At 44.2% G+C, this 10,628-nt stretch overlaps 1 long non-coding RNA gene across 1 annotated transcript; it reads left to right on the top strand.

Moving 5' to 3' along the window:
- The first annotated feature begins 4,706 nt into the window (after positions 1-4,706).
- Positions 4,707-9,532, top strand: LOC135823337 (uncharacterized). The gene is made up of 3 exons (XR_010554669.1): positions 4,707-5,343; positions 7,587-7,741; positions 9,050-9,532. It is a non-coding gene; the product is annotated as an uncharacterized LOC135823337 (long non-coding RNA).
- The last annotated feature ends 1,096 nt before the right edge of the window (positions 9,533-10,628 follow it).

The following is a 10,628-nucleotide window of genomic DNA, read 5'->3' as shown; positions in this document are numbered from 1 at the left end:
GTATAGAATAATAAGTGGATCTACGGGGGGTGGTCTATCCGGATGAATACATGTTTAGCGTTATGTCCGGAGTGCGGCTTGTGTTATCTGTTTGGGGTACTAGTGGTACTGGTAGAGCCAACTCAGCAGTCAGATAAAATCATGCATGCACCGACTGATATGATTGTACGTGCGCTACACTACGGCTACAGATCTACGGACCGTGTCCAGGTACTATAGGGCTTGAAAGTGCTACGTCACAGCATACCAACAATTTCAAAAATTCAAAAATTGGATCCACTTGGATCCAGTTTTTGTATGGATCCAAGCACATTTCAAGCCGTCTTACTCTCAGCATTGTGATGTAACCAGTGAAACTGACTGATTTGGCTACTGGGGGCGGGGTTACAACTGGTGGCGAAGTAAAAGTCACCCCTGCATACGACATGAGTGGGTTGCTATGCACCCACATACTGAGGCAATAGCAAAGTCACACCTTAGTGGATCCAACATAGAAATCTGATGTCAACTTAGTACTCCCTGGCCGTTTTTGACGTCATCACTTTCAAGCCATAGTACTAGTACTAGGTCACCGTGCATGAGGTTTGACACGTGAGTGATGACGCGTGTGTTATCAAAAGCCTTTTTGAAAATTTTGCCCATTTGCGCTAAAAAAACAAGGACAAAAAAAACAAAACAAGAAACAACAAGAGCACCTCGATCTCGCCTTCATAATGTTAGATCTACCAGCTAGCGTTAGTGTTTTGTTATGCTAAGGTCAGAAAGGACTTAGTGGCACTCGCTGGTTTATCTCATCAGTTGAAGAATATTCCTTATCCTGGCGTCGATCGCTGAGAAGGTGCACTATTGGCTACTGACGTGGATAATAGTTTGTTACATTCACAACAGTGTTGCTGTGGTAATCTGCGCAGTGCTGAACATCTCTATTCACTGTGCAACTGTGTCATACCGCTATCAAAACTAATTACTTACTGGGGTGAGAGAATTATGTATGTACGAAAAATGAGATGAATGTTGAAGAAACAATAGTTGACTGGCGGGCTGAGACCGCTGAGTGCGTTCGAGTTTTCCGGATTTCAATGGGCGCTTTCCATTACACGTTTGCACAATTCTGGAACTGGGTTTTGTACTTCTCGAATGACCAAAATGTGCGAATTCCGGCTATGTAAACGAACGACCAGAATTCACAACGCATTTTATTCATGGCATATGATATCACAAACAAAATTGGTCGAAAAAAGAGATCACGCACACCCTCGCGCGCACGTGGACCCAACTTTGCGTACCGGACTACCGGTCCATCCCGGTGATCGTGAAGCCTCCATGTCGACAACAATATTGGGCTTCGATCAAGCTGAACCTGTGTGCGAAAGGACCACCCAAAATGATCTGCTCTAACAATCAGCCCCCAGCGGTAACTCAACTGCGGCAAATAGCTTTTCGGGAAGACATAAGACAGTAGCAACTACTGTAAAAGCCATTATTCTAACGAGGCGCATATATAACGATTTCCCAAAATCGACTGGCTTACGTGTACCAAAGGTAACGATTCTCACCTATTCCCAACGCTCAATAGAACAGTATATGTATCGATTTCTATTTTAACGACAGATTTCTCCTCGTTAACTCGTTAGAGTTACTTCGTTATATATATATATATGGCTTTTACAGTACATGCAGTTGTAGCCCTGCTTTCGCGCCACACCGACCAGGGAGGCTCTTCCTTGACCTGAGTCATGCATGACCAGACCGGTAACACACCGAGTGTGCAATTCTGGCGCCAGAATTAGAGAAATTCCGCCTTCTCTTCAGAATTGACGGAATTGGATAAATTCAATTCTAACGACAGAGTTTGTGTAATCGAACAGTGCATCAACAATAGCTAATTCTAGAATTGACTGATTTGAGTGTAATCGAACGCGCACAATGTGGCAATGTCATACTGTGTTGTGTATCGGATATGCATAATCTTACCACCCTATCTGACCTTTCGGCCGACGAAAAAATCGAGTGGTTAAACCGTTTAACAACTCCTAAAAATACATGTAGTAGAGAACGAGTACGCCAGGGTACATGTTGGTGACTCGTTTACCCATCCTTAGTTAGGCCAAATTGCCAGGGAATTTCGATGTGGTTGACTGAAGTTTGTTTTCGAGTCAAACAACACGTGTACATGTAGTTATAAACTGACTGAAGTGATCTTTTGCATTCAAGTTACTGAAAACCCAAAAAAGCAGTTTTACGAATCACGTCCTTCGTGATTGATCTGATTGAGGCAATAAGTGTTGGTCACTGAAATCTGGTCCATGTAAGTCAGCTAATACTGGACACTGTGCAGCCGTAGTTTTTCAACATTGGGTTGTGCACCGCTGTATGGCCGGAAATGTATTATTCATGATCCCGGATTTCATCTAGCATGGCTGTAGATATTGTGTACAGTTGCATGTATATCTGATCTGTAGTATGTTGTTTATGTGTATGTGTGTGTATGTGTGTGTATGTGTGTGTGTGTGTGTGTGTGTGTGTGTATTTTGCCGCACTGTGTGTTATTCTCTACAGACCGGCAGTACGTAATCTTCTGAGAAATTCTCAGTAATCCACACCATACACTGTACGCTATACACCCGTGTACTACTGAATATACAACATCACCAGGAGAACATGTTTTCTTCAAAGTTACATGGCAATCTCAAGACTGTCAGTAAGTTTGTTCAGCGTGGTTATGCTGTGAGTGTACAGAGCCGGTTAGTCCAGTCAACCAGCGGGTCAAGGTTATGTGTTACTAGTAAGGTGACTCAGACATCAGCACAGTCCAGGCAGTCAGTTAGGTGGAGATCAGATCAGTCTGGTCGTCAAGTCACTACGGTACATGATGCTGTTGATGCCATTTATTCAATCTTTGATAGCATTGTGAAGTCACGCACTTTTCAACCCAGCTATCTACTGTCACAATGTTCTCTCATCCAACGACATGTTACTGAACTACGGAGTTCAGGCATGATTAAGGTTACCCTTCGGGCATGCGCTCTTGTCAATGAGGAGAACACTGATGTCACAAAGCTTACAGAGTTTTTACTTAATCAGCTAGCCAGCCTACCTACTGAAATCTGGCAAGAAGGCAGGAACCGACACAACCTGAGATGGGCAGTGTACTGGGCCGCAAAGTGCCGATGTGCAACTCCAGAATTCACGAAATTACTACAACAGCAGCTTGATGTCATGTGCATTGAGGAATGTAGAGCTGTTGATCAGTGTGCATATGCATTGTTTATGTTGAGTATGCCTGATCGTCACCTGGCCCAACACTTGATGAATCGCTACATTACCATCCAGAGTACAGGTGATCCAAAGTATCGTCATACTCAAGTACTCTCACTACTTCTCTACTGTACACTGTGTGGTGTAGAGTGCAGTGCCTTACTGGAGCTGATCAGTGTTGATCATCTGATACAGAGTAAGTCTATTCCAGAATAAGACATATTGAATAGAGAACTGTGGTCGGCTGGTGGTGGTACGAGTATTTCCTTGCAGCACGGACTTTCAATGCACATCCACACCAATATCCTGTATGTTGTCTTTTTGTGGATAATAAATCACTGTGTATTTTTTCACGCAATCTGAAGATTCCAGATTGCCTGCGTAATCTGCAGATTGCGCACGCATCCTGGTGTGACACGGAAATATTTGTGTTGCCAGACCAGGTAAATCCTTGTCCCTGCTCTTCCGGGATACTTCTGGGAATACGCCCAAGTACATGTACGTGTGGTGCAAAATTCACGTGTGTGGTTCATGAAATCTGTGGGTTTTGCTGAGAACCTGAAGAGCACAACAAATTCATGTGGGGCGCAATCTGTGGACTTTGTTGAAAACATGAAGAGCACAGCGAATCCGTGTGGGGCGCTATCTGTGAATTTCACTGAAAAACATGAACAGCACAGAGAATCCATGTGGGGTGCAGTCTGTGGGCGCAATCTGTGGTTTTTGTCACAGTGTGTACTGCTAAGGAAGGTATGCATTCACATACATAATGGTGTTGCATGTTTTTGAGTGTATGTTGAGTGATTCAAACTTAAATTTCCAATGAAGTTGCCATGACAGGCTTATGTTTGATATTGAATCATGTACAGTGAAACGTGTCTAAGGCGACCCCTCAGGGGAAGAGAAAAAGTGGTCGCCATGCTGGGCCAGGTGGTCTTCTTATCCAGGTTCAGTGGGTCACGTGACCATATCCACATGTGAGTGGTCGCCATTACAGGTTTTACTGTATGTGATCAGTACGGTCGTTCAGTTTTGTGCAATGTTATCGCATGAGCTGATTGTCAAGTAACTGGTGGTGTTAGTGGACATTATAGCATAACTTGTAGTTCCTTGCTCCTTTTCTTTACTATAAATATAACCAAGAGTGTATAATTTTAAGTCTCGAGTACTCGAATTGAAGGACATGTCCATGTATCCGGAACATTTGTTTCCTGGCGAAATATTTTTTTGTCTAAGAGCATGTCCCTGCATGCGAGTGAATACGATATCTAGTTATGCACTGGATTGAAGAATGCGACCGATTATCGGTCGCATTCTTCAATCCAGTGCATATTATACTCATGACAAGTTGAGTAACATACTCGTGCAAAGCCATGTATGTTTGTAAACAGGACAGACATTATGTACTGACGTATGTATACAGTATTATTAAGTCACACACCGACTATGACTCATGTAGTGTTCTGACTTTTAAGTGTGAGGAGTAACACAAGTAGAGCTGGTGTGAATATGACCAATGATCACATCCAAATGTCAACTACTGCTTGAAATTTTCATTTTCACATTCTGAGATATTGCTGGTCTGTGTCCATACCACTGTGTGTTCCTCTCAATTCTGTCTGTCCTGACTTCTGTGCAGAATGCGATCCTGGCCATGTCCAACTGCTTTTTTTGCACAACACCCTCCTTGGTACTAACGACCAGCGGCTACAGATATTGGAAACATGTTTGGTGCGGTTCCGAAAGGCTGTGGCAAGTCGGTATTCAGGTCGAATGCATGATATGCTGTCATACTTCATTGGCTCAAAGTACACCACTGGCATTTCTCTGGTTGATGGTTTGCAAGTTCAAGCATTCTGCATATTCAACCGAGACTATGAACCAGTGGAGACTGACGCGTATCCAGCTGATGTGTACAATGGTGTATCAGTAGATATGTCAGCAGCTAGACGTCATGGTTTCAGTGTTGTGGCATGTCGGGGTGTGAGTGACACACAGTTACTACGTCATCCGGCTTGTGCACCTATCGGGTATACCACTCTTGAGGCATTGGCACTCAAATCTCAAGGATGCTATATTATTCCGGTGAGTTCCAGTGCTAGTGATTTGATTTTGATGATGTCTGCCTTAATTCTTTAGTGACAGTGGGAAGAAAAGAGCTTGTGTGTCATGGCCGTGTTGCGGGTTAGTGACCTGGCTTAGATCAGTCTAGTGGCTACCCAGCCTCCCAGGTAAACGACCAATATAGTCGCCATCCAAGTTAGCTAGCTCACACAGAACGACAGGTTTCTAATTCCACTTGAACCGTGTTTATTGAACTATTGCAATGCTTGATCGAAAGATCAGCGTGAAGAGTCAAAGACCCAGACAGAGCAGGGGAGAGTCGGAGTGACTCTCCCAGGATCGAGAGTGAATTGAGGGAGTAGTGAGCTCCCCAAGAGTCGAGGATGAATGTCAGCAAAACAGCTCCTTATATATGCTACATTATGTGATCAAAACTATACAGCGGCAAGAATGCGTAAGGATTATTTCTATATTTCAAACAGTGGTGTAATCAGCCAAACTAGAATGTAGTACAATGATCAATTCGGGTAGCCCGCTCACCCAAATGTGAATATTAATCATCTCCATATGCTGGCATTACCTTGGTCCGCGATCCGGTGGTTGGGATGCATTGCAGCTGGCGAGAAGCGTAGCTGTGTCATTCTTGTGGCTTCACCAAAGGCGGGCTCTTCCCCCAAACATAGCAGCAGACGGCAGAGCAAAAGCAAAAGGGTACGGAGTCCACAGTACACGAAGCACTGCAGACCCTTTACGTCGTACGGCGCGAGAAGAGGCGCCACTCTTGCTCAACTAACAAGGGTATCAGCTCCCTTGCAGGACCAAGTGTAATAACTGGCCCCAGAGGCAATCGCACTCACTAACTCAAACACTCACTTCGTAGTTTACCAATATTATCAGGAAAGAAATAGTCTACACACTTGGAATGCAAAGAGGGTAGAAAAGCAACAAGAAAGAAGAAAGCAAGGGAGCAAAAGTCCGGCAACCGGCAGCCATGTTTTAGGTTATTAACCAATAAGCAATCTACGAGAACCGGTTGCCGTCGAAATTCTGGAAACTTCTGGAACATTAGTGTAATCAGCCAATCACAGGTCACAGCTCTGGAACATTCTGCAACATTAATACTAGCAGCCAATCACAGTTCGCAACAGACAGTCATACGGGTAAAGTGGAGAAATACGGGTTTAGCCATACACGCCTCATACATTGCTCGCAAGCGACTCACGGCAAGGGTAATATCATGCAGATACAAAATACGCAAGGAGAGAAAAATGTAACTAACTGCCCATCTTAGGGTTCGAACCTAGGAATCTGTATCCACACAACCTCTACAAATTAATACTCTTAACTGTGAAAATATACTTGCTATCAAAATGCAACTCCTACACTAGCGTGGTCCCCTAAAGCTCAACAATGTAGCGAGTACAACGCTGACGACTTGTTGTGCACGCATGGTCATGTGTACAGGTTTCCTGCATTCATGTCTGGAGTAGTCTGACTGTCATGTTCATTGTCGTGCTGTGTTACGGTCACGCGAGTCGGCATCTTAGTGCACGACAATGCAGTCTGCTTACGCTCTCTTTGTATGCATTCATGTCAGGCGATAGAGCGGCCCTCATTTGCATGCTTCGACGGGTCCGGGTCTCTGGTTTCACATGTGCCGTGCTCGGCCTTCTGTGCCTTTATGTTGCCCTGCTGTATATTATACCATGGTGCTTTTCCTTTCGGCTAGTCTTCAGTAGTCTTCTTCTTTAGCAAGTTAGTTGGAAACACAATAACAAGGAAGTTTGCAATGCGAGTTGAGCCTGAAGTGAGCCTGAAGAATACAGTCTAGAAATAGTAGAATCCAGTAAAGCGAGCCAGACAGAGAGCTGGCCACTTGTACTGAAGGTGTCGTCGACGTACGACAACACTTGGTGGCTCTCTGCCATGAGTTGTAAGCCATGATTGCTCAACTATCAAAAGTACCAAATCCTTCGCAGGGCGAATCATGGTTCTTACAGAACTCTAGAATATTTCGGAGTCCAGCTTTTGGCTTTCTGAACTCAATCTATGGTTGCTTTCACGACGAGTCTAATCCTGGTCATGACATGTACACAATGAGAGTTTGGAGTGTTTTTACTGCCTCCTGTTGCACTAGTCTCGTAGTACGACTTAGCCTCACCCTTCTGAAGATGATATTCAATGACGGATTGACTATAGAGACATTTATCCCATGGATGAGCTACACTTTTGAATTACACCACTATTTCTTGCTCTCTTGATAGATGGTACTCAAACATGGCGCTCGGTACTCGCAGAGAAGCAGACACTTTATTCCGGATTTGCTGATCAATTATCCGCATCACATTGGCGTGTTCAAAGACCTGTTGCCGGCCAAGCAGTGATGAATATACACACTGATGTCATACTTAACACTATGGTAAGTTTACAGAATGTTAGATGATGTATTTGTCTAGTTTTGGTCTTGCAGTATCGTTGGCTGCAATGTCTAGTTTGAAAAGAGAAATAAAACTGATTGCAGAAGTATAACATAAGTACATGACACAAACAGGGCAGGCAGGGCAGCTCGAAGTAGCCGTGAACGCCGCTGTCTGATGTTTGCTGAAATGTGTTAAACTTGTACAGCTTCACAGCCCTCCGCCTCTAGTGTTTGTCTACATAACAGGACATGTATACAGTGTCTGCTCTAGGATTGTAGGACACGTGTACCTGGCGCAACCATTTCAACCGGGTTGGAGCCGGGTACACATGTACCTGGCGCTGTCTCACTAGCCGAGTCACATGCTTTAACTGGTTGGTTGGTTTATTTTAATTCGGACAATAAACGGGAACTAGGCCCAATGATATAAAGGCGAATGGCTAAGCCGCATTGAGAAAAAGAGAGGACAGGAATTAGAAAATTACGAAAGAAGAAGAAGTATCTGACACATACAAGCCATGTAGTTAGTCCTTTCAAAGTTCGAAAGTGTAAAGTACCAACCGGGTCACAGGTTACCCGGTACTATCTTATCAACCGGGTGCAAGCGCCGCCCAACCGGGTGGATTACCCGGCTCACCCGGCGCTGGAGCAGACACTGGTATATGGTAATGGAGACTGTAATTAACAGCATGTTAGATTCTCGCTTCGGATGGATTTCTTGTACTTGGTAATGGACCACACTCGAAACCGTGATTGGTTGTTGGTTTTTGTGGCTGGATGAAAGGGCATATTAGACTGTATGACTGGTTGCAAGACCTGTAACTGTTCACAGGGGCCGGACTGTTCACCGACGACCGTATTTACTGACTTGACTTTGCAACTAAGTGAATGGGCTGAAGTGTTATTTTGTCGTGAACTGAATTTTTGACATCATGTTTCATGCACAAGTAAATGTACTTGCAAGTACATGTACGTTAAAAAAACTGCTCTCGCAGGTCTTATTGATACAGGGCAAGTTTAGAAAAGAGGGTCACGGCTTCCATGACTAATCAAAATAAAATGTAAACGAGGAATTCTGCTGGCCCCAACGGTTCCAAACCCATCTCCAGAGTTGCACACTCCACTGCATCATGTACTCTTGCTGACGTTACAGTCAGTATTAAACAGAGATACATCGTAGTACATGTGGCTAGCCTCGTCAAGAAAGAAACTTGATAACCACCATAGAGAGTGGAGTGCGCTGTGTACTACTTCCTGATCTTAAAAAATTGTAATTGCTGTTTGCGTGGGTCTTCTGTGTTCTCTCAGGTACCTCGGAACAGCAGAATACTATGCCGAATTGTGCAGGAAGTGTGTGATAATATCATGGGAGACTGGAATATGGTGTCCATCTTTTGATTTTTTTAAAGTTAATATTTCTCCGATTCCTTCCTTTTGCTGCTGAGCTGAGTAGCTGAGTAGCAAGAGTAACCGAGAAACTGAGCAACCGAGTAACTGAGTACATCGAATGTGAGAGGGTAGTGCTGCTAGTGCTAGTGTAGTATGCATTGATTTGTGTTTTTCAAATCAAGGCATTGTTGAGTTTGTGTGTGTGATTACTTTACTTCCAATTTTCTTTTTTTCTGTTCTGAGTGCGTATACAATGTACATGTACGTTGATATTGTGAATCCTCCACATGTGTATTCAGCTTCCATTGTGCGTGAGTGTGTGTGCTTGTACATCTATTTCCCATGAAGTTCGTTTTTCTTTGTGTGGGTATATACGTTGATATTGTGAATCCTCCACATTTGTGTTGTTCCTTCCATTGTCCATACAACACGTAGTACATGTAGCGTCTGGAGTAGCCAGGATCCTGATTCTTGACTGAGCTATGCAAAACACGTTATAAAGGTGGTAGCGTCTGCCGTGATCTGTGTGTGTGTGTGTGTGTGTGTGGGTGTGGGTGTGTGTGTGTGGTGTGTGTGTGTGTGTGTGTGTGTGTGTGTGTGTGTGTGTGTGTGTGTGTGTGTGTGTATGTGTTCCGTCAGGCCGGCAAGTCATGTGTCGGTGACAGGAGGACAAAGACTAAAAGACTCTCTCTGAGCTGGCACTGCACCAGGCGTGGGTCGATTCACCCGTGACACGTGACTAAGTACCAGCACATGCACAGCTAGCTCAGCAAATTTATGATGAATTTTGATGTTGATGAAGTACACCATGTAGCCAGTGAAAGAAACAAACATGTGGCGAGAGTTCTGTGCTGAGCTCTCTTGTCTCTCTGGGTTGTTTTTATGTGAAAAAGAGAAGAAACACATGAGAACATTAATTTTATTACTGGCTCAGTATCCGAGTTTATATTTTATGTGTATGCTGATGTGTGACGGTGTGGGTGTTTTCTGTAAGGCGGCACGAACCATGTGAGATCGGATTGTGACTGATCACGTGCGTTGCAGCCTGATGACGTGGCTTGTTCGTATGAGGATATAGAACTAACATACATGTATGATGTAGACCGATCCTAGCGATGGTCCTGACCTGACTCTTTTGTTAATCATCAACAAATCACTACAAATTCTACAATAGTCATGTAGATGTACATGTCACGTAGCGTACGGATGTCCAGGATATCACTGCTGCTGGGTCTGAATAATCAGTTTTCTTTCTTTGATCTCAGAGTCGTATTGAAAAATAAGTAGATCTACCGGGGGGGGGGGGGGGGGGGGGGGGAAGAAACAACAATAGCGCCTACTACATACAAATGACGTAGTAGTACTACAGAGCTGGCAACTGAAATCCGACCCCCTTGGCGGCGCGGTGCGCCGCCAAGGGGGTCGGATTTCAGTTGCCAGCACTGTACATGTACGCTGTACCTCGATCTCGCCTTCATTATTATTTTTAGATCTACCA

Source organism: Sycon ciliatum, chromosome 8 (genome assembly GCF_964019385.1).
Source record: "Sycon ciliatum chromosome 8, ocSycCili1.1, whole genome shotgun sequence".
In the NCBI taxonomy this organism is placed as follows: Eukaryota; Metazoa; Porifera; class Calcarea; order Leucosolenida; family Sycettidae; genus Sycon; species Sycon ciliatum.
Note: the sequence above shows the minus strand (reverse complement) of the source record. Positions and strands in the feature narration are given on the sequence as shown.